Raw genomic sequence first — 25586 nt, 5'->3', positions numbered from 1 at the left:
AACTACGTTATTTAGCAATGTTTTGGAAGTTGCTGATGCCAACAATATTAGTTAATTTTGTAACTATTTGACACTCAGACATTCACTGACAGCTGACGAACTGTTAGATATCCAGTTTGTGGGTATAAGCTTGTCAGCTTATGTAAAGCCGTGAGCTTATATATGATAAAAACCATTGTTAAAGAACCAATCAGGGAAATGCACATCAACTATTAAAAGGAAGGACTTGTTGATGGACTAGTAATCTCCTTACAGTTTCCACATACCACCGTGAACCTAAACACAAGATCACATCTGTAATAACCGTAACAAACCATGTCCATCCTCACAATCCATTCAAGATTCATATACAGTTATCGCATACCCTTGTATCAAGAGCACAGTCAATTGATTTGCATATGGAAAAAAACCCTGCCATCACAGTAAAACCAACATAAAGAATTCCAGAAAGCCACTGCGGTGCTAGCTCAATGCTTCCATATCAGATCAAACACAGAGGACTTTAAGATGAGCTTGAAAAAGACAAGTTATGACGCCATTCTCTGCACATACAAATAAATCAAAACAAAATCTGTCCTCCCAAAGGAACAAACAGTAACCGGACATTTCGCCATATGTGTGTTACACCAGTGGTTCTCAAACTTTTTTCAATAATGTGCCCCTTTGAAAAAAATATTCGCCAAGTACCCCCTGATCAGCGCAAAAACTATTTGTTAGGGACAAAATGCCTATAAAGAGGTACAGTACAGCACTGCACCATCAGTGTCTGATTTATTAAAACAACAACCTTGTAACTGAGAAAAACTTAAATGCTACATTTCAAATGTTTACAATCCATCACTAAATTCATGGCAAACCATTTTTAACATCATGCAATAACACTAAGACGACATTAGTTGCATTGAACTGATCTTTTTAATAAGTTGTACTTACAATGTAGTGAAACATGGGCTTGTGCTTCACTGAGGAGCTTTGTCATTCTGACAGGGAGGCAACTGCAGTTATTACACTTCGCGTTTTGAAATATGTGTAACTCTGTTCATATAATACCCACACTGCTCAAACTTCGTTACTTTTCCTAAAATTGGTATATTTATTTATTTATTTTGGGGCGTGGGGAATGAAGAGAAAAAAAGATATGAGCATGGGATTTTGACCCCTCATATAAACATATGCATAATGCTGCGCTATACTTTGCATCCACACGCCGTTGCCAAGCAACGCTTATTGTTTAGGTCCTTTGATAAGCAGGCAGTCATATCATTAGCTAGATCTGATAGATTTGGACATAAACGTGAGTGAAGTATAACCGGACGCGAGAGAGAGATCAGAGATCAGATCAGCTGCTGCTGACGGAGAACACGCAGCTCTGCATGATCACAGCTCCGCCGCTGTGACGGACCGGTGAGCGAACCAAAATACACTAAGAGTTAGACCTAACACACTTAGCTAGTTAATCTACTCTGGAACTAGCTAAACTCGTAATAAATATATTTATTCTTTACTGTCGGGTCACTTATTACAGGTTCAGTGAGCTGCACGAGACTGACGGGCTGTCAGGAGAGGGAGAGGAAAAGAGAGCACCCATTTTATTATCCAGAATTACTGTATACCTTTGAATAAAGTAGTTAATCTACTATTAGTAGTTTGTTTAAATGCATTAATTATGTTTTCTTTTTTTCATTAACATAAAATAAATCTCACGTACCCCCTGCAGTACTCCAACGTACCCCTAGGGGTCCGCGTACCCAAATTTGAGAACCACTGTGTTACACAACTCCATTAAAGAAGTGGGTGCTGATGCGATATTGTTCGCATGGCCAGGGCTTTCTCATCTGTCAAGGGTTAAGTAAAATGATTCTTGTAGGTTAACACACACATACACACTCTTACCCCTTCTTAAACTGGCCTAGGACCCTGTTGGTACGACTCCCCCCCCCACCTCACTTTCCTTCTTTCCCTGGCCAGTGCTCTCCTCTGGCCCTGATAAGATGCTATCGGTAGCCCTCTAAGCACTTGAGAGGCACTTTAGGAGATCACTGGAGCCATTACCATGAAAAGTAAAAGATACCGGCTATATTGATGCCAGATTAATACTGACCAACATGTTATTGATTTCCGCCCCCTCCCTCTTCACCCCATATCCCCATTTTACTCCCCTTCCTTTTCTTCTTCTCTGCTCTGGACCTCTGGCGGTGATCTTATTTTCTGATGGAGCAATGTTTTGTGGCCTGGCTTGGGGAAGAGGCCTCCACCTCCTCCTCCTCCTCCGAGGCCACTATCTACCGTTTCACAGGGCCATCCTTTAAAAGGCGCAGAGCAAAGGCTTGCTGTTATCTGCAGATGTTATTCAATTGTTACAGGACAATCTGGGCCATTAGCCGGCTGTGTTAAATAATGCATCCGCTTTTAAAAGGGACCCTTATCTCGTCTAAGCGTGTGTGTTTTTTTAACATTATTAGTATAGGAGTGTAATGAAAGGTCCCTGCCTGATGGGTGCTGATATACGTCCAAGGTCTCTCTATGAACCTCTGCAACAACAACAGCAATGCATAAAAAAACAATTACCTTTTTAATGAAGCCTGGTTTTATCTCGTTTTATTAAAAAGGACAACAAGAAGTGGAAACGCTACAGACGAGATAAAAAGGTATTTAAATGCGCTCGTCTAAAGGCGCAGACAATCGATCACAATGCATATACAGCCGCTTGGGAGGAAACACAGCACATATAGACCAGTGTGTTGCTATGAGACACAAAGAAGAGGAAGAGATCGAAGAAGAAACAGAAGGAAAGAAAGAAATATTGAAGAATGAGAAGGATGGGTAACCTTAGCAAGAGGAAACCAAATGAAGAAGAAGAGAAGGCGAAAGGAAAAGGAAGGATGTAAAGGATGGGTACAGAGAGGGAAGGATGGAGGATGGGGTTGGCGGCGGGAGAGCGATAACCGCAATGTCTTCAGTCACAGATTTACACAGGCCATTGCACTCCCATTCTCCCTGGCTCTTATCAGGGGAATTATTGAGCAGTGTGGCATACCATTAAAAATTCTGCTTGGATTTCAAAAATCAAATTGCGCAAGGTAATGAACGCAGCTTTCAAATGGACTCCTCACTGATACCCATTCTCAGCAGGCAGAAATACATCTCAGTCATAATTCGCTATCTTTATTGTACTTCGACACAGACTTAACTATGCTGCCAAAGCAGGGGAAAGCTTAATAATCACCCTTGATGTTAAAGGGATGATTTTGTGTGCTTTGCAGCTGTTTCTTGCTCTTACCGCTTACTGTATATCGTCTTGATTCTCTGTTTCTCTTTCCATCTCCATCTATCACCTACCCTTTCTTGTTCTTCTGTTTTACTCCTATCCCCCTCTTTCCTCTTTTATGTCTCCCTTTCTCTGCAGGCCACATTGTTAGCCAAGGTCAGATGGGTCAGCACAGGTTTTCACTCCCAGAATTGCCCTCTTCCAAAGCGATGTTTGCTGATGATTGAGAAGTATGAATCTAGGCAAGAAACACATTTCACGGATGTCAGCTCTTTGGATTGGCTCGTACTTCTCAAATACACACAAGCATAGACAAGCACACACCTTCATTTGTCTTCATCCTAATGTATGACTCGGACACAATAAAATATAAATGACTGTATGTATAAAATCAAAGCTGGGGGGGTGAGTCTGTTTCTCACATACGAGTCTTAAGACAAGGCTTCGTTGTCTGCAGTTATGAGACTGACAATAGAGTGAGGTAACACTAAAGGGGCAACAAGGCATGTGGAACATTCTTCCAACAGCTCTAAACCTCAGAGTACAGTAGTCCTTTCAGAATACATTGACACGTAAGACGTTGACATGAGCAGATGTTAAGAAGGCATTAGAACATTGGTTAGAGAAAAGGATTGTATTCTTTGTGTATTTTGTGTAAAGGGGAATTGGGGTCGTTTCTTTGAAAAAAGGGAAACGTATTTAAAAGATGTAAATGCTGTCAAGCTCACATTATGTGCATTAGCTTTTTAACACCATAAATTGGTCAAATGTAATACAGTTATAACCTTTTACATGTACTATATTTCTACAGAAAAACTGCTTAAAGGTTGTGTGTGATTCGATATAATCTTAACTGCTGTCATTGAGACCTCTACTTGACTCTCAAGCCTTTCAAAGAGGAAAAGTTTGCATATAGCTATTGAACATGAATTGATAAAAGAAAAGAGGATATATAAAGTAGCCACCATTAAAGCAAGTAATAATGCAATGGAGTAGTAATGTGCTTTGCAACAAACCACCACTTCAAAGATCTGGAGTTTAAATGGGAAAAGTGCATCCTACACATACTACCTCCTTAGTGCTTTTGGCCTGCACTATCAGTGAGTTATGCACCGCATGCATTACCAAACTGTATATGTTATGGAACTACTCATCATTCATTGACATTTGAGCATGACAGGGCATAAACAATGACAATTAGTCAGACAAACTTTACTGCTCAAACGGATCTAGTTCCACTCAACTTAATGTCAGCCCCCTACCCCTGGCCTCATTCATCCAAAACCAAAAATAACAACCCAAAGCCCAAACACTCTCCTCTCTGTAGCTTCCTGGCACAAACTCTATCTGGCTGGCCTTTCTCTGCAGCCAGTATCATTGTGATGTGCCAAAGCGACAACTGCATGCCACGCAGATCTCGCCATGACTCTCTTCTGTGGCTAGTTAGCCCGCTAGCGCTTTCAGCCGTCTGCCCGTCTGTTGGTCGGTCCGTCTGTACTCTGCTGGGCTTCTCCAATCACAGGCCTTAGCCCGTGCAGCCCCTAATCCATCCATGGGCTTTACCCCACCAGCTCAGTGTAATCACACAGCTAATTCACAGGCGGACGGGAGGAAGGCAATCCGTGACGGACGTTTTTTGTGCAACTAAGAATGAGCTCCCCGGTGACCAGGGGAGGTGGTGGACTGGGAGACTGTCAATGAAGGGGCCATGAAAAGATGGCTCCGGAAAGGCGCGATGCAAGGGGAATAGATGAATAGCAGAAACGGGCTCTGAGATAGAAATAGGAAATAAGGAAAATGTTTGGAGAGTATAAAAAAGGGGACATGAATCTGCAGCAGTCTTTTGCCAAGAGAGTGTTGAAAGAGCCATTGTGAGTTGGAACAGTCTATATTACTCAATAAAGGCTGTGATGAAAGGCGAGGCTCTGTATTAATTTGGATAAGAAACCTTTGCCTCCGTGCCCCTTTTCTCTCTCGGCTCCCATCCACGACACCTCTGTGGTTTAAAGCAGTGTTCGGTTTCAGTTCAGCAAGCCAAGTCATTACATTTCAACATGTCGCACCTTTCAGAGGGGGAATTAACTAGTGCTGTTATTTCTTCATTCCATACGTGCCGGCACCCAGAGGAACAAAAAAAGAGAAAGAGGTGTCGATATTTTGACATTGTCACTTCATGCACGCTTGCGCTGTTAATGTACTGCATGCCCTCTGACTGTCCTCTCCACAGTACAGCCTTCTCACTGCTAATTTCAGATGAACTAGGGAGGTGCTGGGATTGTAGCTAGGCTGTCTCCCTGATTTTACTGTCAACATCCCAGCAACAAAGGAGGGTGGATCTCTCTTTCACTTTGACATGTCAACACACTCCAACAGTCCGCAGTCAGAGTGAACAGAGTGGAAACCACAGATACACTGTATAGCTTTGCATTTCATCCAGTTGAAAAAAAATACACTGGAATGGCAAGAACACAACAAAAGTACTCTTTTAGCTAGTTAGGACAAGGTTATACGCAACACCTATGTCACAGTAACCAGCGAAGAACGTGGTATGAAGCATTACTGCTATGGTTACGAGCAGTTTTAGACATCTTGCCCACTGAATTATATTACTGTTAATACTTCAATTAGAAATATAAACATATTTCTAATTAAAGTATCAACAGTAATATAATTCAGTGTCATGCATTTTAAGATATGAGAAGTTGACAAAAACTCCTGTTTTAAAAAAATCGGGTTTGATTTTTCACTTCCCAGGCATTATCCCAATAATGGAAATTCACCAAGTTCGACTTATTGTGGGTGATTTTTTTTCACAACCTACGATAAAACCCAACTTTGTCCCAACCCTAGCGCGTGCTAGCCAGCCACAAACAATTATTTTCTAACACAATGGATTACTTTTCAATAAACCAGAGGGAATGACATTGCAAATGTTGTTTTTCTTTTAGAGTATTTTAAACTAAAATACAATCATAAAGATTTAAAGCCAAAGAGTTAAAAGCTAAACCTATAATTTCTTCATTTTTTGAGTCATAGTTTGTTGATTTCATTAAATGTGCTGTACTAATGAAGCTTATAAAATATTTAGTAGATTTAGGAAGATTGATTTATTGACTGATCACTCAAGGCTTCTTTTGTACTCTTTACAATTACTCAATACTCTAAGGTTGTTTGCTGTGTGCTGATTGGTGGAGGGCTGCTGGAGGTGGGCGGAGCTACATTCTTGCTGTGTTGCTACAGTACCTGTCTAAATTACTCAGGGTTGGAGATGATTTGGAGCCAAGCAACTAGGTGAGGTTTATGGGGGTAATCTGCGCTCATTAGCGGCACCCATAAGTTTCTGTGAGGTAATTCAGTCGACCAAACTAGAGCCTGGAGGGAGAAGAGCAGACCAACAGATACTGGGTAATAATAATAATAATAATCCTTATATTTATTATAGCTCTTTATCAATGACTCTCAAAGCGCTTTACAAATACACATTACACATACATGTAATGGTCATCTACTGTGGACAATACCCACAGGAGCAAATGCGGGTGAAGTGTCTTGCCCAAGGACACAACGGCCTGACGCAGTGGGGCGGGAGCGGGTTTCGAACTGGAGTTCCCCAACGTCCCCTTGATCTGATGATCAAACGCACAGACCACTGCGCCACCACAGGTTCAGGTAGACTGACATTTGTATGGTTTGAATGTGTGCACAGTTGCATTTGTGTTTATGTGTCTGTGTGTAGGCAACCCCAATCAACAGAACACAGACCTATAAAACCATCAAATACAATTTCAAGAGTTATATAGGCTTTGATGTTAATCCTTAGAACCAACAGCCAAGCCGAATAAGTTGGAATGTCTTGTGTTTTTGTTATCATTGGGTAAAATGTGAAGGTGTGGTGCCAGGAAGAAGATTTAATAGCCTTCATTTACTAAATGATTTTAAAGAAAGTGAATGGATATCTACAAAATCTCTCCTTTTAAAAGAACACTACTGTTTGCAACAACTACTAATATGATGTAAATGCTAAATTGAAATCTTTGACAATACAAGCTGGAATTACATTTAATAAAATAACATGCTTAAAATAATTGAGCATCAACAACAACAACACCTTCAACAATTTCTTCCAACATAAATGTAGTTTGCTTGATTAGTCAATCAAGCCTCTTGCTTGTATCGTAGTTAAGGAATCAAAAAGGAGGAAAATCAAAAACTGAGAAAGAGAAACTCTTACAGTTTCAAACTGAGGATCAGGTGTTGATGTTTTTCTCGCACACACTAAAACACACACATACAAAAAAAAAGGAAGCAGGGTGGGGTGGGGGGGTCAAACCACCAGAGGAAGACGCTGCTCCAGAAGCCTTTATTAACTCCACCGACAACTCCTGCCTAAAACCACAGCTAGGTCATGAAGCACATAGTGACACACACACACACACACACACACACACACACACACACACACACACACACACACACACACACACTAACACTAACACAGAAGATGAGCGTCTGCTACCACATTGGACACCACCCAAGACTGTTGGTGGCACCTGCATTGTTGTGAGATGTTCCCTCTCATTTGGCTATAGAGTCCCTCTCCAAAATAGCTGTGAGCAACCATAACACACACACACACACACACACACACACACACACACACACACACACACACACACACACACGCACTCTGGTTTTGGTTCCAGAGAGTGTTCAGCAGGAGACAGTGTGTATTACCTGTTTAGTTGTGGCCAAGCTTGGGGAGGGGGGGTTGGGATTAAGCTGGTGGGCTGACGTTGTGCCAACACCAAAATCAACGGTGTAAACACACACACATATTACACACACACACACACATGTCCACCTTATAAGATGTTCCTTTTGTTCATGCCTCCCTCTGAATTCTGTATAATCCTGCAGCCCCAAATGGAAGTATGTGTACATGTAGCCTTGTGTGTGTGTGTGTGTGTGTGTGTGTGTGTGTGTGTGTGTGTGTGTGTGTGTGTGTGTGTGTGTGTGTGTGTGTGTGTGTGTGTGTGTGTGTGTGTGTGTGTGTGTGTGTGTGTGTGTGTGTGTGTGTGTGTGTGTGTGTGTGTGTGTGTGTGTGTGTGTGTGTGTGTGTGTGTGTGTGTGTGTGTGTGTGTGTGTGTGTGTGTGTGTGTGTGTGTGTGTGTGTGTGTGTGATGTGTCCTGACTTATAGTTTGTGAATAAGTGAGAAACACACACCTTGTGAGATTAGTCTCTGCAGAAATTGGCTGATGTGTCAGTAGCTTTTCGGACACGCTGAGTATCAGGAAGGCAAACACACTGTGTGTTTGTCAGGGGAGGGTGTCCAGTTTCTAGTGAACAATGTGAAAGTACATATTGTTAGAGAGGTTAAGAGGGTTACCATTTGCTTGAAGTGGTGTTTTCTAAGCGGAGAAAATGTTTGCCATTGAGAATACAACGAACCCAATTCACACACGCACACACACACTCACACACACTCCATATAGGCGGCTCAGACTTCAGTGGGGTTTTGGTTGTGGTGTAATTTGTTTTATTAAATACAATTACAACAGCTTTGCTTTTCTAACCTGGTCACAAGAGGCTGCGGGCTGTGTGTGTGTGGTGTGTGTGTGTGTGTGTGTGTGTGTGTGTGTGTGTGTGTGTGTGTGTGTGTGTGTGTGTGTGTGTGTGTGTGTGTGTGTGTGTGTGTGTGTGTGTGTGTGTGTGTGTGTGTGTGTGTGTGTGTGTGTGTGTGTGTGTGTGTGTGTGTGTGTGTGTGTGTGTGTGTGTGTGTTGCAGTTTATCAATGTTTTGCCACTGCCATAAATGCAGTAGAAAAAATAGTAACATAATAATACATTGGAAGGATGGATTTGTTGTTGTACTTGACTACACTAATGTTTATCTAATACACTGGTGGTGTATTCTTATCACATGTGTGTGTTCCTGCTGTCTGTAAGGTGATCTGAGATCCACAGTTAAAAACACAAACTGAGATGAAAGCAAAGTGCCGAGTCAACACAACAGCTTCTTTCACATTGTTTGTGAAGAAAAGCCGACGCTGTTGAATTAGGGCAGAAAAAAAAACAGCATGGCTTAATTACTGTCGCATAATACCAATTATTTTGTCTCCACACCCTTATCTTAATTACTTCAAAAGACCAACTTCAATTAGGACGTGAAAACTGCATCTAACTGGCAGTCCAATCCCCAGCTCCCCACGGAGGCAACGTCACTCAATTACACACACACACAATTACACTCACGCACAAGCTGAATCTTACCAACAAATGTGCTGATAATTAATTGACATGCCAGACATAATATTCAGCATAAATAAATGAGTATTGTTCTGAAAACGAAGATGAAAGCAGAGCAATTAATTCAGTTCAGAGCAAACCAGTAGCCGTCCAAATGATTTAATGTGTGTAAGATTCCAATAAAAATGTCAGATGTATCTAATCAGTGGTTTTGAATTTGAGCAATGCGCAGTTATACGTTTCAGTGGCAAAACCAGGTCGTTGAATACCTCTATTTGAAGAAACAACTAATAATAGACTTGAATAATATCCATATGGGTTTATATGCTGGCCTCTAGAACAGTTTGGTAGAATTTCTGGTGGACGGTTAGGGTTTTAATTTATCCTGAGAATTATGATGGATTAAATCATTTAAAGAGTATTGGCTGGTTGGTAAATGCTTTGAAACGTTAGACACCAAAATCAATAATCAACCTGTAGTAAACAAATCTTAGAATCATGCTTCAAGTTTAAAATAATCCACTAATTATCATTCTGCTGTCCTGTGCTTTTGGCCTTTTAGTCTTCCTTAAGCTCCACCTTCATATACTATGGAAACAGGGAAGTGTTCCTTGGTAATAAGCCTTGGTGGCTAACCGTTATTCAACATGGTATAATCTGCTATATTATCTGCTATAATGTAGTCTGATTATAAACACAATGTTGCATACTGGTATTTTTAATGTGTGACATAAGCACAATATGCACAATTACTGTCTGATGAAAAGGATTAGCATGTAAACAATTAATAGTGGATATTCAAGACTGCCGAGTAAATTGCAGCTTATATCATCCAGTGTCAAACCCTACATCCTTATAAGAAAATTGAAAATATATTCAAGTCACGTTCTTGGAGCAAATGTGACCATCTATTCTGCATCCAAACACATTGTTTTAAATGTCTTTGTTTCCCATGAAATGCTATATATTTACATCATATAGAAATAAAAATAGAAGACATGTTCTGCTTTTTACCTTTTACTTTGTTCTTGTTGAGTTTTTTGTAAACCTTCTGAGCAACAAGGACATCTTCCAAAAATATATTTACTTTTTAAAGTATTTTGTCTTTAAACAACTGAAAATATTATGTAATCATCACATCAGAATGTGGCCTGAATTCCCTAAAACCAACAGGCATGTCGATCTCTCAGCTTCCGTTTAACCAGGGACAGGCTGTTGACACATTGTTGCCTCATCTTCTCAAAGACCCTTTAGTGTGTGTGTGTGTGTGTGTGTGTGTGTGTGTGTGTGTGTGTGTGTGTGTGTGTGTGTGTGTGTGTGTGTGTGTGTGTGTGTGTGTGTGTGTGTGTGTGTGTGTGTGTGTGTGTGTGTGTGTGTGTGTGTGTGTGTGTGTGTGTGTGTGTGTGTGTGTGTGTGTGTGTGTGTGTGTGTGTGTGTGTGTGTGTGTGTGTGTGTGTGTGTGTGTGTGTGTGTGTGTGTGTGTGTGCGTGTGCGTGTGTGTGTAAGGTAATGCAGACCATTGGGTCACATGTCTGGCTGCATGACGAAGGGCCAACCCAAACTCTGAGGGGTTGGAGGAGGAGGGCGGGTTACATGTCGGTGGGTGAGTTAGGCAGTGGGGGGGGGGGGGGGGTGTCCCTGACCCATGTCTAAGTGGCGCTGCAATGTTTACTGTGAGGAAGGAAGCTGTCAACTGTGTTTGCTCCCATCTCAGCAAGACGGAGCAACTCCTCGCCCACCCCCCTACACTCGGAGACAGAGAGCGTGCAGTACATAGTACATTTATAAGGGCAGCAAATGAAAAGCGAGGGTATTTCTTCCCCTGACTCCATTGGGTCTGCGTCGGTGCGTCTGCAGGAGTTTGTCGGGCCGGAGCGACGGGCCTCCCCTGCAAGGCCTCAGAGGTGATTGACAGGGCTTTCTACTTGAGGTTTAGAGTTTCCCCCTGGTGTAAAGTCCCTGTGGCTCTCCTCCAAAGGGTGACTGCATTCCTAACCAGGTCATGAACTGACCACCTTTACCACCACCACCACCCCCCACAACCACTACAAACCTCTCAAAATCCCCCCACCTGAGCTGCAGAGCGACCCCAAATCCAGGCAGCTCTTGACTACATGCTTCTCCGAGACAGTGAGGAAAAGTCCCTGCATGATCTCAGGTCAATAAGCAGTCATTTGGTCATCATGACTAAGAAACCAGCAAGTCTGTGCCTGCTTGGGCCAAAAGCATTTGTGATTTAAGGACTCTTCCATCATGAAAAGTGTTTTTATTTAATCAGAACAAGACTTTAACAGTGTCTTTATTTCATAGTACTTACCAATTCTAAAATATAGATTGAAACCATTAAGGAATAAATCTTCAAAGTATAATTTAGTTCATCAATTTGTCCTATCCATCATCACACGTTGAGACTGGTTAACCAATCAAATGATAGTGAAGACTGGTTGTAGCTGAGTGTAGATAATAGACAAAGAGGAATCCAGTTGGTTTTTAGTTATGTAAGTTGTTTAGGTTTCATTTCCAGATCTTAATGGTCTTTTTAGAAGCAGCATGCTCTCTGGCATACACATGTCCATATCTACTACCACTTACAACTATAACATGGCATGTTGGTCCCCATTGACTTATTGTCTATGTTTCTGGAGCTATTGTTGCCTGGTGGGGCGGTGAGATGGATTAATGCTTCATTGTTGTTAATTCAGTCTTTTTTATTTTGGCAACGTTTCTGAGCCTAACCGCTTCACTTTTTTTCCCTTCACCATCATACTAACACACACACGTAGATACACCCTTCAGGCCTACCTCAGGGGCCCGAGTGTGATGAGCTGCGCTCGTCCTGCTGCCTGTACTCTCAATCTCTATCTCGGCCCCAGCAGAAAGCCAGAGAAATTACGCGCCTTTTCCTGGAATGTGATTAGATTCCTGATGTTGGCAGCCACACATCTCTGTTTTTTAATTGGGTTCCGAGGCGCGACGAGATTAGCCTTGTGACATCTCTCTGTGTGTGTGTGTGTGTGTGTGTGTGTGTGTGTGTGTGTGTGTGTGTGTGTGTGTGTGTGTGTGTGTGTGTGTGTGTGTGTGTGTGTGTGTGTGTGTGTGTGTGTGTGTGTGTGTGTGTGTGTGTGTGTGTGTGTGTGTGTGTGTGTGTGTGTGTGTGTGTGTGTGTGTGTGTGTGTGTGTGTGTGTGTGTGTGTGTGTGTGTGTGTGTGTGTGTGTGTGTGGTGGCTGCTGATAAGAGATGGTAAGGGGGTGTTTGTGGGTGAATCCCCCACTCCCCAATGCATGATGCTTACTAATAGGGTTTATGAGGGGTTTTTTCTGTGCATAAGCACACATATGTACATATGGGAGGCCTTTATTTGCAAGATTGCCATGTTATATAATGTGCAAAAATCATGGAGCATTAGTCAGATAGCTTTAGTGTCATCCTGATAGTTGTTATTTCCATAGAAACAATAGAAAGTGCTCTTTGTTATCATAAATCATGTTTATCTACAATATTGAATACAATTCAGACCTAATGCCAGTGTAATATAGGCCTTACGTTAACCTTTTACAATCTTTAGCTGTAAATACATATATTATTCATTAAGATTGTGCTGCGCCTCATAATACGAGGCCTATTATCCTGGTCTTCAGTTGAATTATCACCACAACTTCAGTATGTATGTATCTCATGACGATTACATATTTCCTCAACATGTTGGCTAGTTCTCTACTTTTGTCATTCAAAGGTCCGTTGGCATTCAGGCAAATAGCTTTAAAGACACACTAACTGTAACTTAAGCTGGCTGACTTCCCTGAACTCTGATGTTCTCGGAATGTTGTCCAAAGTTTGAATGGGCTCCTGGACAAACTGTCGTTTAGGCAGAGGAGCTTACCTGACACCATTTGCTCAGGGACCAATGTGAATACATTTGAATGTTGCTGCATGTTAAACTATACTGTATATAAACATAAGCCTTTTGCAATTTACACTTTAATATGAATTTAAAACAATATTTGAAGGGTTAGTTTACAACCAAAGGATGAAAGGGGGACCTTTTTGTTATTTAAGTAAATCAAAATGACATTTATGAAAATAAATCAAATGAATCAGAAGCTCAGAAATTGTAACAAATCTTTCTTGTGTTTTCAGAATTGTGCGTCACATTGACACTGAGGCGGGCAGGGAAGATTGTGGCCAACCCATCCCACCCTGGACACAAACTGTTTACCCCGCTCCCCTCTGGCAGGAGGCTGCGCTCCATCAGGACCAAAACCTCTTCCCCTCTGCTACCAGCCTCATTAACAAGGCCTGGGACCCCCACTGACACTGACTTTCATCCACCCCAGAAAAACATTATGCAGTACATTAATGCACATCATGCAAACAACCTCTTGGTGTGCTTTTTTTATTGTAAATCCTGCACATGTTGCACATTTCTTCTCCACACTACCTCTTATAAATGAGCACAGTTTTCCACTTTAAATGAAGTTTATAGTATTCACCATCATTTGCTACGTATTCTTCTTTCCATGTCTTTGCATGCACCACATATCTAAGCAAATTCATCATATGTGTAAACCTACTTACTGATTCTTATACATTTAAGTCTCCTTTGAAACATCTAAATTAAACTTAAAGGCTCCTGTTGCAATAGTACATATATATATATATTACATATGAATGAGACAACATGTAACACAAGTGCCGTGACCACCTGGTGTAAAGTATTGACTGAAACTTTCACACACAGTCAGCACTGAAGGTCATGGACAGTGTGAATGGTGGGTGGGGGTGGGGGGGATATGTGGGTGTAAAGGTCTCCCACTCTATGCCTCCTCACCCCCCCATTAGCTTGCATCCCCTCCTCCTCGGGCCAGAGAACAATCATCCTGGCGTCTGATACTTCCTGCCCGGCAATAATTACCCCACCTAATTAAAACTTAATTGCTGGCCTCTCCGACCGCCATCTTAAATGAGCAATGGGAGCCGGGGCGGGGGCGTAAGCCTGCTGGGATGTTTGTGTGGATGGCAAATTGGTTTATCCCTATCAGATTCCTCAGTCCCTGGCCCCGCACACGCTACCGCACCGCTCCACTGCCCAGAAACAGAAAGAAAGGGAGAAGGCTTAATGTGATGGAGGCCAGACAAGGCCTAATGAGATATACTTTTGTTTCTCTTTGCTTCTTTAAACCACACTTTCATTCACAGTTTCGATTAGTTGGCTTACAGGAGTCCTGTCTGGGCAGGTTTACTGGGCAGAGTGATGAAAAGTTTGCCTTATGAGAAACATTTGGGGGGGTGGGGGTAGAAAGAGACAGAGATAAGGAAGTTAGGATTCATGGCCCCACTGCAAAATCATCATGGGTAAATGAAAGAGGAAATGCTGCGTTAATCGCTATGGATTCTCATAATTGTTACGATTAAATTTCATAATTGACTAATGGCCAGCTGCGGCTTACATTACATGCAGGATAAATACATCACATTAAACATGCAAGCTGAGAGGAGATGGGTAGAGATAGATGGATAGATAGGACAGGATAGATGGACATACACACCAAGGTTTTTATAGGCTCTGCTAATCTCTCAGATGAAGCGCCGTAGGGAGTTTGACAGGACACGAGTGAGAGCAACAAAGGTGGGAGAGTGATGGACAGAAATTGGTGTGGAGATGGAGGAAGCGATGAAAAGGTAGGGGGAGAAAAGTATGGAGATGTGGAGGGAAAGAGAACCTAGATTCATGGCCTCTGGGTGGTATTAGGCTGGGTGCCAGGGTGTGGGTTTTTTCCGTGTGTGTGCTCACTCCCTTCCTCCTGTGAACTCCCAATTTCCCTAAACCCCATCTCTCACTCTCCCCATCCTTCACTCGTGAACTCTCTTCGCTTTTGCCTGCCTTTCTTCATCCCCATCCCAGAGAAACAAGAGAAAGGCAGTTGCGATGAGCAGATAGCGGGGGGCTGACAGAAGGAAGGGAGCTGGAGGTGGAGGTATGGAGGGAGAGCGAAAGTTGGAGGATGATTAGAGAGAGATGACAGGTGACATCCATAAAGGGATTACGGAGCGGCCTCAAAGACAGGGTCCTAATCCTGGCTTTGTACAGGCGAAGATAAACAGCTCCACTGATGGCTTGCTCTCTTAAAAAGTGAACATGAGCTACACAAATAACTTCCTAATTCCCCCTTTGTAGAAGTGAGTGCATGCTACAAAACAAATAAGTTCCCTAATTCTTCCTTTGTACCAGTGAGAACAAAATAACTTGCTCTCGAGGTGTTTGTGAACAGGATGCTCTGTAAGAGGCGAGAGTGACTGCGGGTATCTGTGTCGGCGGGGGGCCCCACACACTGCAGATATGTGTCCTGGAAATGTACAATTGTACTTGATAGCATGTTGTTGTTGTGACTTTTGAGAGACTTACACACTTGTATTCAACGGAAAAGCTTAGAAATGAGAGTTAAAGTGGAAATACTTGTGAAAAACACACTCAGGAGAACACACACTGTTGTCGGTTTGTGGTCTAATTAAGCGTTACCTTAAAGACAGGGAGGGAGTCAAACACACACCACACACACCTGTGCTGCACAGGCAGGAAAGACCACCAACTGAAAGTCTGGTTTCCCATGTAGGAGTATTTGTGTGTATGTGTGTGTTCTTGAACAGAAGTGCCTAAGCATAGCGGACTGTCAATATTTGTGCACAGCCTCTATTTTACCACCAATCCCAAGAGGTGGCTTTGTGGAGTTATAGCCTTAAATATATATTGGTGCATATTCTGGTAGCTATTACTCATAGTTTTTTATATAATTGTAATCGATAATTCAGTCAATATATCAGTTTTTATCTTTGCATCTTGCATCATTGTCAGATAAATGATCTTGGTTAATTACCATACAAAAAGTAGTAAACGGAAGCTTCTGTCTCCTACCACTGGTGTTAAAATGATTTTCTTCCTCTAAATGAAACCACAGTAACCATATAGATTGCTGTCACAAACATCACTTTAAGTGTAATGTTTTAAATAAGACAACAACATTTAAATTGGTTCCTGTAATGAATTTAGCTTGATTATAATAAAAAGACGTTGGGCGTATGATTGGCTTAACTGGGCCTGTAAAATCTCAACACATGTGAAATCAAGACAAAATAGGTGCTCCATGGCCCTGTGTACTAACTCATTTTTATAAACCGATTTCTACTTATAAATAGAGAATACATGCAACGAGACAAGAGGTCCATGCGTTCTGGCGTCTGTTTTTCTCCTCTAAGTCATTGGCCAATCATATACCAACCATATGACAACCATAGTCATGTTTGTCACACAGATGCAGCTGTCTTCTGCACAAGCACTTTAACAGCAGTTTCTGAAAGTAAAGATACGTGTTTCTCTTTCACAACCCATATTTTCCCCGCCTGTCAAGTGTTCTATCAACCCTACAGGGCCGGACCAATTTTAGTTAACAGATAGCGTTTTGATTACAGACAGCTCCCTCTGGCCTTCTCTTTCTTCCTTTAAATATGCACGGTCAAATCTCTATCTGCTATTTCACACTTTCCCTTTCATCACCCTCCATTACCTGGTAATGAATAGATCCTTGCTCTTTCTTCTTTCCCCTTTCTGTTAACTTCATGCAAATTCAGCTGTAGTCTCCCCGCTACTACACATTGGCGGTGACTATGTGAGGTATAAAAGTGAAGGAGAGCAGACGAGGAGGTCTGGTTAATGACTTCATTTACTCTTTCATGGCGCTTTCAGTGCAGGATTCCTCCCCTAAAGCACTGAGTTGGTGACACAGATAGTATAATATAAAAAGGTACAGGCTAAAGGAAGCATGCCTAGATGTGTGTGATTGATGCGGAAACAGGTCAAGCATTGACGGCTATGTTAAGGGGTTTTTAAATGCATTGATACCGAAAGAAGTTGAGTGTGGGTGTGACGAGGAAAAGGGAGAAAAATAAGCAAATCGCACCAACAAACACATGCAGACACATAAACACACATGTGTCTGTCACACTTTGGAGTTACACACTCGTACACACACCTCAGCCCCCTCTAATAATCCGCTAATCCTGTTTATCATCAGCCAGCTCTTCTTAGTGCGAGCGATACATGAGAGAAATCACACTCACAAACACACTCCAATGTGCAGAGCTGAGATACAGTATAAATACACACATCTCTATTTCTTGATTTCTTCCTCAATCTTCACTCCGTTTTGCTATTTTCCTCTGCGCTCTGTTATGCATCAGCTATGCAGTTACACATCACAATCCCACATCAATGCCCAGCCTCTCGGAAAGAGGAGTGTTTGCTTCTTGCTTCTGTGTCTGAAGAGTTCTGCTAAGCTGTGGAGAGCTCACTTCTTAACCCCCCTCCTTGCTTTTAACTCCACACCCAAATTTAAGATATTCCCTTGTGGGACATTGCAAGTAAATTTGGCCTTAAACTACAGCTGAACATTTTCTTCTCTCCTAATAAAAAAGCACACTTTCTACCATATCCCAGTCTGAAAATAGGAATATAAGGTATAATCATAGATGATCCAGCCTTGGCTACCTAAGTAGGCAATAAATCTATATTTTTCGTATTTCTCTTTTGGGATGCTGAATCCAGTATGGGCTAAGTAAGTTGTAAATATAGCCATAATCGGCATTTCTCATTTCATAAGGTAATCTTTGGCGCTTAAGAGGTCATTTGAGGAATTACTATTAAGTTGTTGAAAAGCACAGAGCAGGTTTACTCAAGACTAGCATTGTAACTGTTGCATAGCATATCTTTAAAGGAAGAGAGAAAGTAGGAAGAGCCGGTTTCACAAAAGCAAAGAGAAGCTCAACATGGCGTGATTCTGTTACAACGGCAGCTCTCTGCATGCTTCAGCCTTATGACCCGCACAACTTTAAAGAAGCACAGGCAGAGAGAGTTTGGTTTGACACCTGAAACAAAGTACGACTTTACATTTCAGTGAAAGTGCTAAGCCAGTGGTTTTCCATGTGCAATGATGCATGGCAAAATCAGGAAACTTTTTGAGGAGCTAATAACAGCAAATGTGTTGTCTCTGTGTCCACTTAACATCAATTCAGACATCATGACACAATTCCATCAGATTAATGATAAAAACCTAGAGGACATTATACAACTTCTGAAATCCTCCTCCTGCTGCCTTGATATTATTCCAACAGGATTTTTCAAAGATGTTTTGCCTTGCATGGCCTCAGAACTACTTCATATAGTAAACAAATCTCTTCACTCAGGTATTTTTCCACAGGCCCTGAAAACTGCAGTCATTAAACCGCTCTTAAAAAATAATAATCTAGATGCTTCAGTAATGAACAATTACAGGCCCATATCAAACCTCCCATTTCTAGGTAAAATCATTGAAAAAGTTGTTTTTCAACAGTTGAGTAATTTCTTGCATTTAAATAACTGTTTGGATGTGTTCCAGTCAGGCTTTTGTCCAAACCACAGCACTGAGACTGCTCTTGTAAAGGTCTTTAATGACATCCACTTAAACACAGACAGTGGCAGAACTTCAGTGTTAGTATTATTAGATCTCAGTGCTGCGTTTGACACTGTTGACCACAGCATATTACTAGACCGACTGGAAAACTGGGTGGGACTTTCGGAAACAGTTCGAAATTGGTTTGAATCCTACTTAAAGGACAGAAACAACTTTGTTTCTATAGGTAAATACACATCTGAGTTGACAAATATGACATGTGGGGTTCCTCAAGGCTCCATCTTGGGGCCTCTTCTCTTTAACATCTACATGCTACCACTGGCTCAGATAATTAAGAACAACAAAATAAGTTACCATAGCTATGCAGATGACACACACATTTACGTAACAATTTCACCAGGAGACTATGCTCCAATTCAAACACTAAGTAAGTGCATTGAACAAATCAATGACTGGATGTGTCAGAACTTTCTCCAATTAAACAAAGATAAAACTGAGGTAATGGTTTTTGGAGCCAAGTCAGAACGTATAAAAGTTAGCGCTGAGCTTCAGTCTGCAATGTTCAAACCAACAGATAAAGCCAGAAATCTAGGTGTAGTCATGGACTCTGACCTGAGTTTCAACAGTCACATTAAAACAGTTACTAAATCAGCCTACTATCACCTAAAGAATATATCTAGGATTAAAAGACTAATGTCACAGCAGGATTTGGAAAAACTTGTCCATGCCTTTATCTTCAGTAGACTCGACTACTGCAATGGTGTCTTCACAGGTCTCACTAAAAAATCTATTAGGAAGCTGCAGCTGATTCAGAACGCCGCTGCTCGAGTCCTCACTAACACTAAGAAAGTGGATCACATCACTCCAGTTCTGAAGTCTTTACACTGGCTTCCTGTGTGTCAAAGAATAGATTTCAAAATATTGCTGCTGGTTTATAAAGCACTGAATGGCTTGGGCCCAAAATACATTACTGACCTCCTGCTAAATTATGAACCATCCAGATCTCTCAGGTATTCAGGGTCTGGTCAGCTTTCTGTCCCCAGAGTCAGAACTAAACATGGTAAAGCAGCGTTCGGTTATTATGCTCCAAATATCTGGAACAAACTCCCAGAAACCTGCAGGTCCGCTGCAACTCTTACTACTTTTAAATCCAGGCTGAAGACTTTTCTTTTTGTCGCTGCTTTTAATTGAACTATTCATATCTTAAACTGCACTGTAACTTTTATCCATGTATTTTTTCTTTTAATGTTTATTTTATTAGCTTTTCTTTTTTAATGCTTAATGTCTTTCATTTTTTGTAAAGCACTTTGAATTGCCTTGTGTTGAAAAGTGCTATATAAATAAACTTGCCTTGCCTTGCCTTGCAGGCTCTTGCAAAGGCATGGAAAGTCTTGAAAAACACTAAAAGTAATTCAATGCAAAAAAAGTGGATAAATATTATTACTTAATAATGTTTATCAAATGTTGCCATGCTCATGTGTATTAGGTAAAATACAAATATTGTATACATCTTAGTTTAGTGTGGCCGGGATCAACAATATGTATCCTCCACCCAAAGGTTTTCAAGAAATGTAACAACATTTTTGAAAAGGCAACTTCCATGTTGGCTCTAGTGCAAAAACATTCAGGGGATCATGTCATTAGGATTCATCCTCTAGGGACCATGAATATTGTCTAATAGTTGTTAAGATATTTTTGGAACCAAGTGGTAGACTGACAGACAGACATTGTCTTGACAGATGCATCTTTGAGCACTAACCCACCATTCAACTCTAGTCAAAAAGCTGTACACAGTATGACTCGTTGAAGTGTAAGTTCACTGAGGCATTCACACCAAGTGCCTGTCAGATATTCCCCGATTAAAACATCTGCACTCGGTCCGTCCTGGGAGAGGGATCCCTCCTCTGTTGCTCTCCCTGAGGTTTCTCCCATTTTTCCCTTTAAACTGGGTTTTCTTCGGAAGTTTTTCCTTGTAGGATGTGAGGGTCTAAGGACAGAGGGTGTCATATTGTCATACTGATATTCTGTACACACTGTGAAGACCACTGAGACAAATGTAATATTTGTGATATTGGGCTATATAAATAAACATTGATTGATTGATTCTACCTCTCTAATTCATTTGAGTGATGGCTTAGCAGCGGGTGCGCTGTTTAGCCACTTATCTGTCGCCACCATCAACACCTACTTCTGACAAATTACATCCACAACTTGACCAGGATAGATGGAGGTGGTGATAGAACGGCCTGCGGAGCCTTGGAGCTTTTGCAAAGAAAGAGAGGTGAACTGCATCAGCTTAAATTCAGCTTTTTCTGTTCTAATGTGTTTTCTCTTAAAGTGTGACACTTTGATGTCAGTCCAAGTGTGCTTAGAGGCCACAGAGAGGAAAGCAGAGAGGTCTGGTCACTTAGGGCTACCTTTAAACACCGGGGGACCGTTCCATTTCCTGAGTCCAGGAAGCCCACTTTTGAGGAAGCTCCGTGGGTTCGATTTCTCTCATTTCCTCCTCTGACACCGTTCCTGGTTGGAGTGCAGGAATGCTGGCGGGGAAGCACCTCGGCGGCATCCTGTGGACATTTCTTGACTCTGAGAAATAAGACATCAACACAGCGGTGCAGGATAGCTTCATTTATTGCGGCAGGGCCTCACAATCAGCATGTCGCAATTATGCTTCCGAGATACTTTCTAAACTTTAATAAGTGAAAAAGAGAAGGCAATACGGTGTTAAATACGGCACATGGACCATCTAAGCTGACATAACCCTATTATACACACATACACAAACTGTCACATACACATTCTCGGACACACACACACAGTAATTTCCTCAGATGGCCTATAATCTTGCAGGCCTCCATCTCGCCGGCTTAGCCCAGTGGACTGGGGCAGCCGCTGCCAGCTTTCTACCAAGGGCGGGGGGCCCGGAGGGGGGGCACAGGGGAGCCGCAGGGCCTGGAGGAGCCCCACATGGATTGTATTTGGGAGCCTGAAGCATGAAATGGAATAGGTTTAATCTGTTATCACCTGCAGGGGAGCGTCGGGGCCAGCCTCTGACAGATATAGCGGTTGAGGTGGTGGTGGCGGTGTTGAGATGGGGAGGGGTCGCGGCACCTCAGTCCCCGCTGGTAAATGAAATATCAGCCACTACAGGCGGAGAGTGATATTAGTTTAATTTCTCTGAAGCTCACCTCTTCTGCCTCCCTGCCTGCCTCTCCCACACGCTCACTTTCCATCCCTTATGTTCAGAATTCAGCAGTCAAACTGTGTGAGCTTCAGTACATTTCTTGAAATAAATATATTCGGTAAATCTTTAGCTTAATTAATAAATATATTTTTTTGAGTGGTCATAATGGGGACCACTGTTGGAACACAGAGATTAGCGCTGCAACTTGCTATCATTTTATCATTGACTATTCTTCTGTTTATAGTTTAGTCTTTCAAATGTCAGAAAATACTGTAAAAACAGCTATCCCATTAGATCAAAGTCCATGATATTTACTTTGGTATGGTAAAAAACAGAAAACTCCATGTTTCAGGTGCTGTTTACACGAGAACGCAAACGGTTGTATCCGCTACTTTTCTCTTCGTATAGCCCGTCGTTCACCACGAGGCCGTAACGGAAACACGGAAACGGACTCCCGCAAACGATAACGGGGCCCATAGATCTGCAAACGGAACGCTCTGGGGGGCCAAGCGGCTCCGTGTGTATGTACGCCCTGCATACGATCATTTCCTGATAACGATGAAGCCATAGCCCCACCTCTGCTGCTCACTGCTGGAGCATGGTCCAGTAGCTACTGTCAGTAGCTACTGCTACTGACCATGCTACAGATGTTAGTGCAAAATCTACAACTCCTCTACCACAACCATCAGCAACAAGTGGACATGGAGAATTACATGAACTACATGTTGCTAAATCCACCGCTGGGACATAAACAGAAGGGCAACCATGTTCGGGGGTCTTCTTCGCTGCTTTTGGTGTATTTTGTGGCGGGAGTACAGCGCCACTTACAGGCCCCATATATTTACTTCAGCGTCTCCAGCGCTCCCGAGCGGTCTCGTGTGAACGGAAGACTTTTTTGATATCAGATTCGGTTTGTTGCTTTTCGTATGCGCTTGCGTGTAAATGGGGTCTCAGAGGCTAAAAACAGCATGAAAATTTGCTGTGATTAATGCTGTGATTAACATGTTAGTTTTCTATAATTTCTTTTGTTTTTCGATGAACGAAGTTGGTTACCAGAACAGTTTACAAAGAGGTGAGATATTGAAGAGAATATAAATGTAATCAAGGTATGTTTAGTGTAGATTTGTTAAAGCCAGCAGCTGGCATTTCCTTGTATGGGTCTTTCCCCTGCATGAACATATCTGCTAAGCGCAGTTTTAAGAAAATATGATTAACTTGTAGTAGTTTGACGACGCTGAAATCTCGACCACAACTTCCTGTGAAGGAGTGAGAGGGGGAGGAGGGCGGGAGAAAGAGAGAGGAAGGTCTGCTTTGACACTGGTTGGGGAGGTTGAAGAGAGGCAGAGTTTTTTGAAAGCTGCTTTCACACTCCTTGAAGTGGCTCACCGTCTCTGCTACTGTACTGAGAAGAACACATGAAGGGTAGGAGTGGGTGAAGGTTATGAGGTAGAAATCAGCAACCAGGGGGTGGGAGAAAATGTTGGGAAATGGTGGCATAATTACTACCTGTAACAGAAGAAGCTCAACCCCCTATCACGTTTACCTCTGTTAGTCTCAGCATGCTGCTTTTTGGCATGTCACATCATTAAGGATTGTATTGCTCTATTTTTTTCTCCACGAGGAAGCTAACCACATCCCCTTTAATAATATATTCCCACATAACCTGCTTTATATCTATATAGAAGGTAATGTTGTTGTGGGGTTTGTTTGTTATGGTAAAATGGTGTGCAGGCTAGCAGATTGTACCACTGGAAGTGGCAAACTTTTTTCATTTTTCAGTTTAAGCTGACATGGCTCTAAAAAATAGTTGTGGTTGGGAGGTTGATATTCTCACCTACGCATATTTACAAACTCCTACTTCTTACACATACAGATACACTATATTCTTTCACTCCTGTTCCACTTTGCCGACAGACAGCCCACGCTAACGCAAACAGATGTGCCATAGAGACAGAAAATAGGCATCTATTCAAAGGTTCATGACACCCAAAAAGTCAGTTTGTCACTTGAAAAATAGCTAGCTCCAAACAGTCATACAAAACACTAACAGATCCACACACTGTGTGCTGTCAGTGGCACAAGAGGAAGCATTTGTCAACCACTGCTTGGCAGGCGTGAATAACCCCCTCCACACAAACAGTATTGTCACTCTGTTTAGATCACGTGGCTGTTCAGGTGTTCAGGTGTTTGTGAGCCAATCACAAGTGGACTGCTCTAAGTGAGGTGTGAATGGAAGGCTTTGGGAAGGGCCGTCTTTGCTTAACTCCTCACTAATCCAAAATGGGTAAAGAGGTGGATCATCAGTTGAAAAAAGATTATTATTTTTCTCGAGAGGTCTGGAATGACCAAACAGCTTCACTTGGCATAAAGACATTTCAAGTGGTTGCACAGGTTGGAGAACACCTGTTGGAACACAATGTTAGGTCTGCAACTATATCATTTAAAAGGTGGAGTTGCATACATATTGGACTGCCATATAGTCGTCCTTAACGTGAACATTGACTCACTTTTATACCCAGCCTCAAGTGGCCATGTGAGGAACTGCAGTTATTGCACTTTTTCAGCTCCAGAGGTTAATGCTTGGCAGGAAAGCAAAGCTAAAATGTTGACCTCTGCTTGTGTCACCACGTTGCTATGCAGCGACAACACAGTAGGACCCACTATTGTGATTGCAATCAAACATCCCCAGACAACTATCACAACCAACTAATTACACGATTAGGTGATCAAACAAGGCTCCTCCAACACCAGCGCCAACCGCACTGCGTATTTTGGCATGTGTCACTGTGTACCTGTCAGTCTCGCGGAGTGCAAACAGCTGCAGATTCTGGGACAAAAACACTGAAAGATAATAATATAATCAACTCTAATGTGAGTTCTTCCTGTGTGACAATTCCCACTGAAGTTCCCGTGAGTTAACTATTTATTTTGTTCAGCACAGGCACAAGTCTACGGAGCATTGTTCCTCGAGTTAGAAAGTTATTTTGTCAACCTGCGGTGATGACAAGCGAGTGACACATCTTGCTCAACGGCTGTCTAATGCATTGTAAATTAAACAGAGGTGAAAGAGTGAGGACACATAATGAGGACAGAAAAGGGGGGGGGGGGGAGAAGGAGTGTGGTAATGGAGGGCAGGGTCGTCCCTACTGTATGACTTACTGCTAGTGTTACAGTAGCATGATGCCATATCAACTCTCACGCTATCCTCCACCCAGATCGTATAAGGAAACCCGACCAAGAACAACAAGATTAGTCGGTAATCAGATGTAATGCAATACTCTCCACACTCCACTGAGGAGACAGAAGGAAGACAGGTTGTTTGAATAATAGCAAGAATGTAGAAGCAGGTAGACTGTGGCATGCGGTCAAGTTAAACATTTCTGTATTTCTACATACAAACATACTTCTAATGGGAATGAATAGTCTAATTGTAGTTTAAATGTATTA

At 42.1% G+C, this 25586-nt stretch overlaps 1 long non-coding RNA gene across 1 annotated transcript in view; it reads left to right on the top strand.

Annotated features, from left to right (window-relative positions):
* The window catches only part of LOC117468391 (uncharacterized), a 128505-nt gene extending 114634 nt beyond the window's left edge, over nucleotides 1-13871 (top strand). Inside the window, exon 3 of the long non-coding RNA XR_004554487.2 lies at nucleotides 13653-13871. This is a non-coding gene — a long non-coding RNA (uncharacterized lncRNA). The remainder of the gene's footprint in view (nucleotides 1-13652) is intronic.
* Nucleotides 13872-25586: the final 11715 nt, after the last annotated feature.

The sequence above is a fragment of the Pseudochaenichthys georgianus genome, chromosome 23 (assembly GCF_902827115.2).
Source record: "Pseudochaenichthys georgianus chromosome 23, fPseGeo1.2, whole genome shotgun sequence".
In the NCBI taxonomy this organism is placed as follows: Eukaryota; Metazoa; Chordata; class Actinopteri; order Perciformes; family Channichthyidae; genus Pseudochaenichthys; species Pseudochaenichthys georgianus.
The sequence above is the reverse complement of the archived record's forward strand: the minus strand, read 5'-3'. Positions and strand labels throughout refer to the sequence as shown.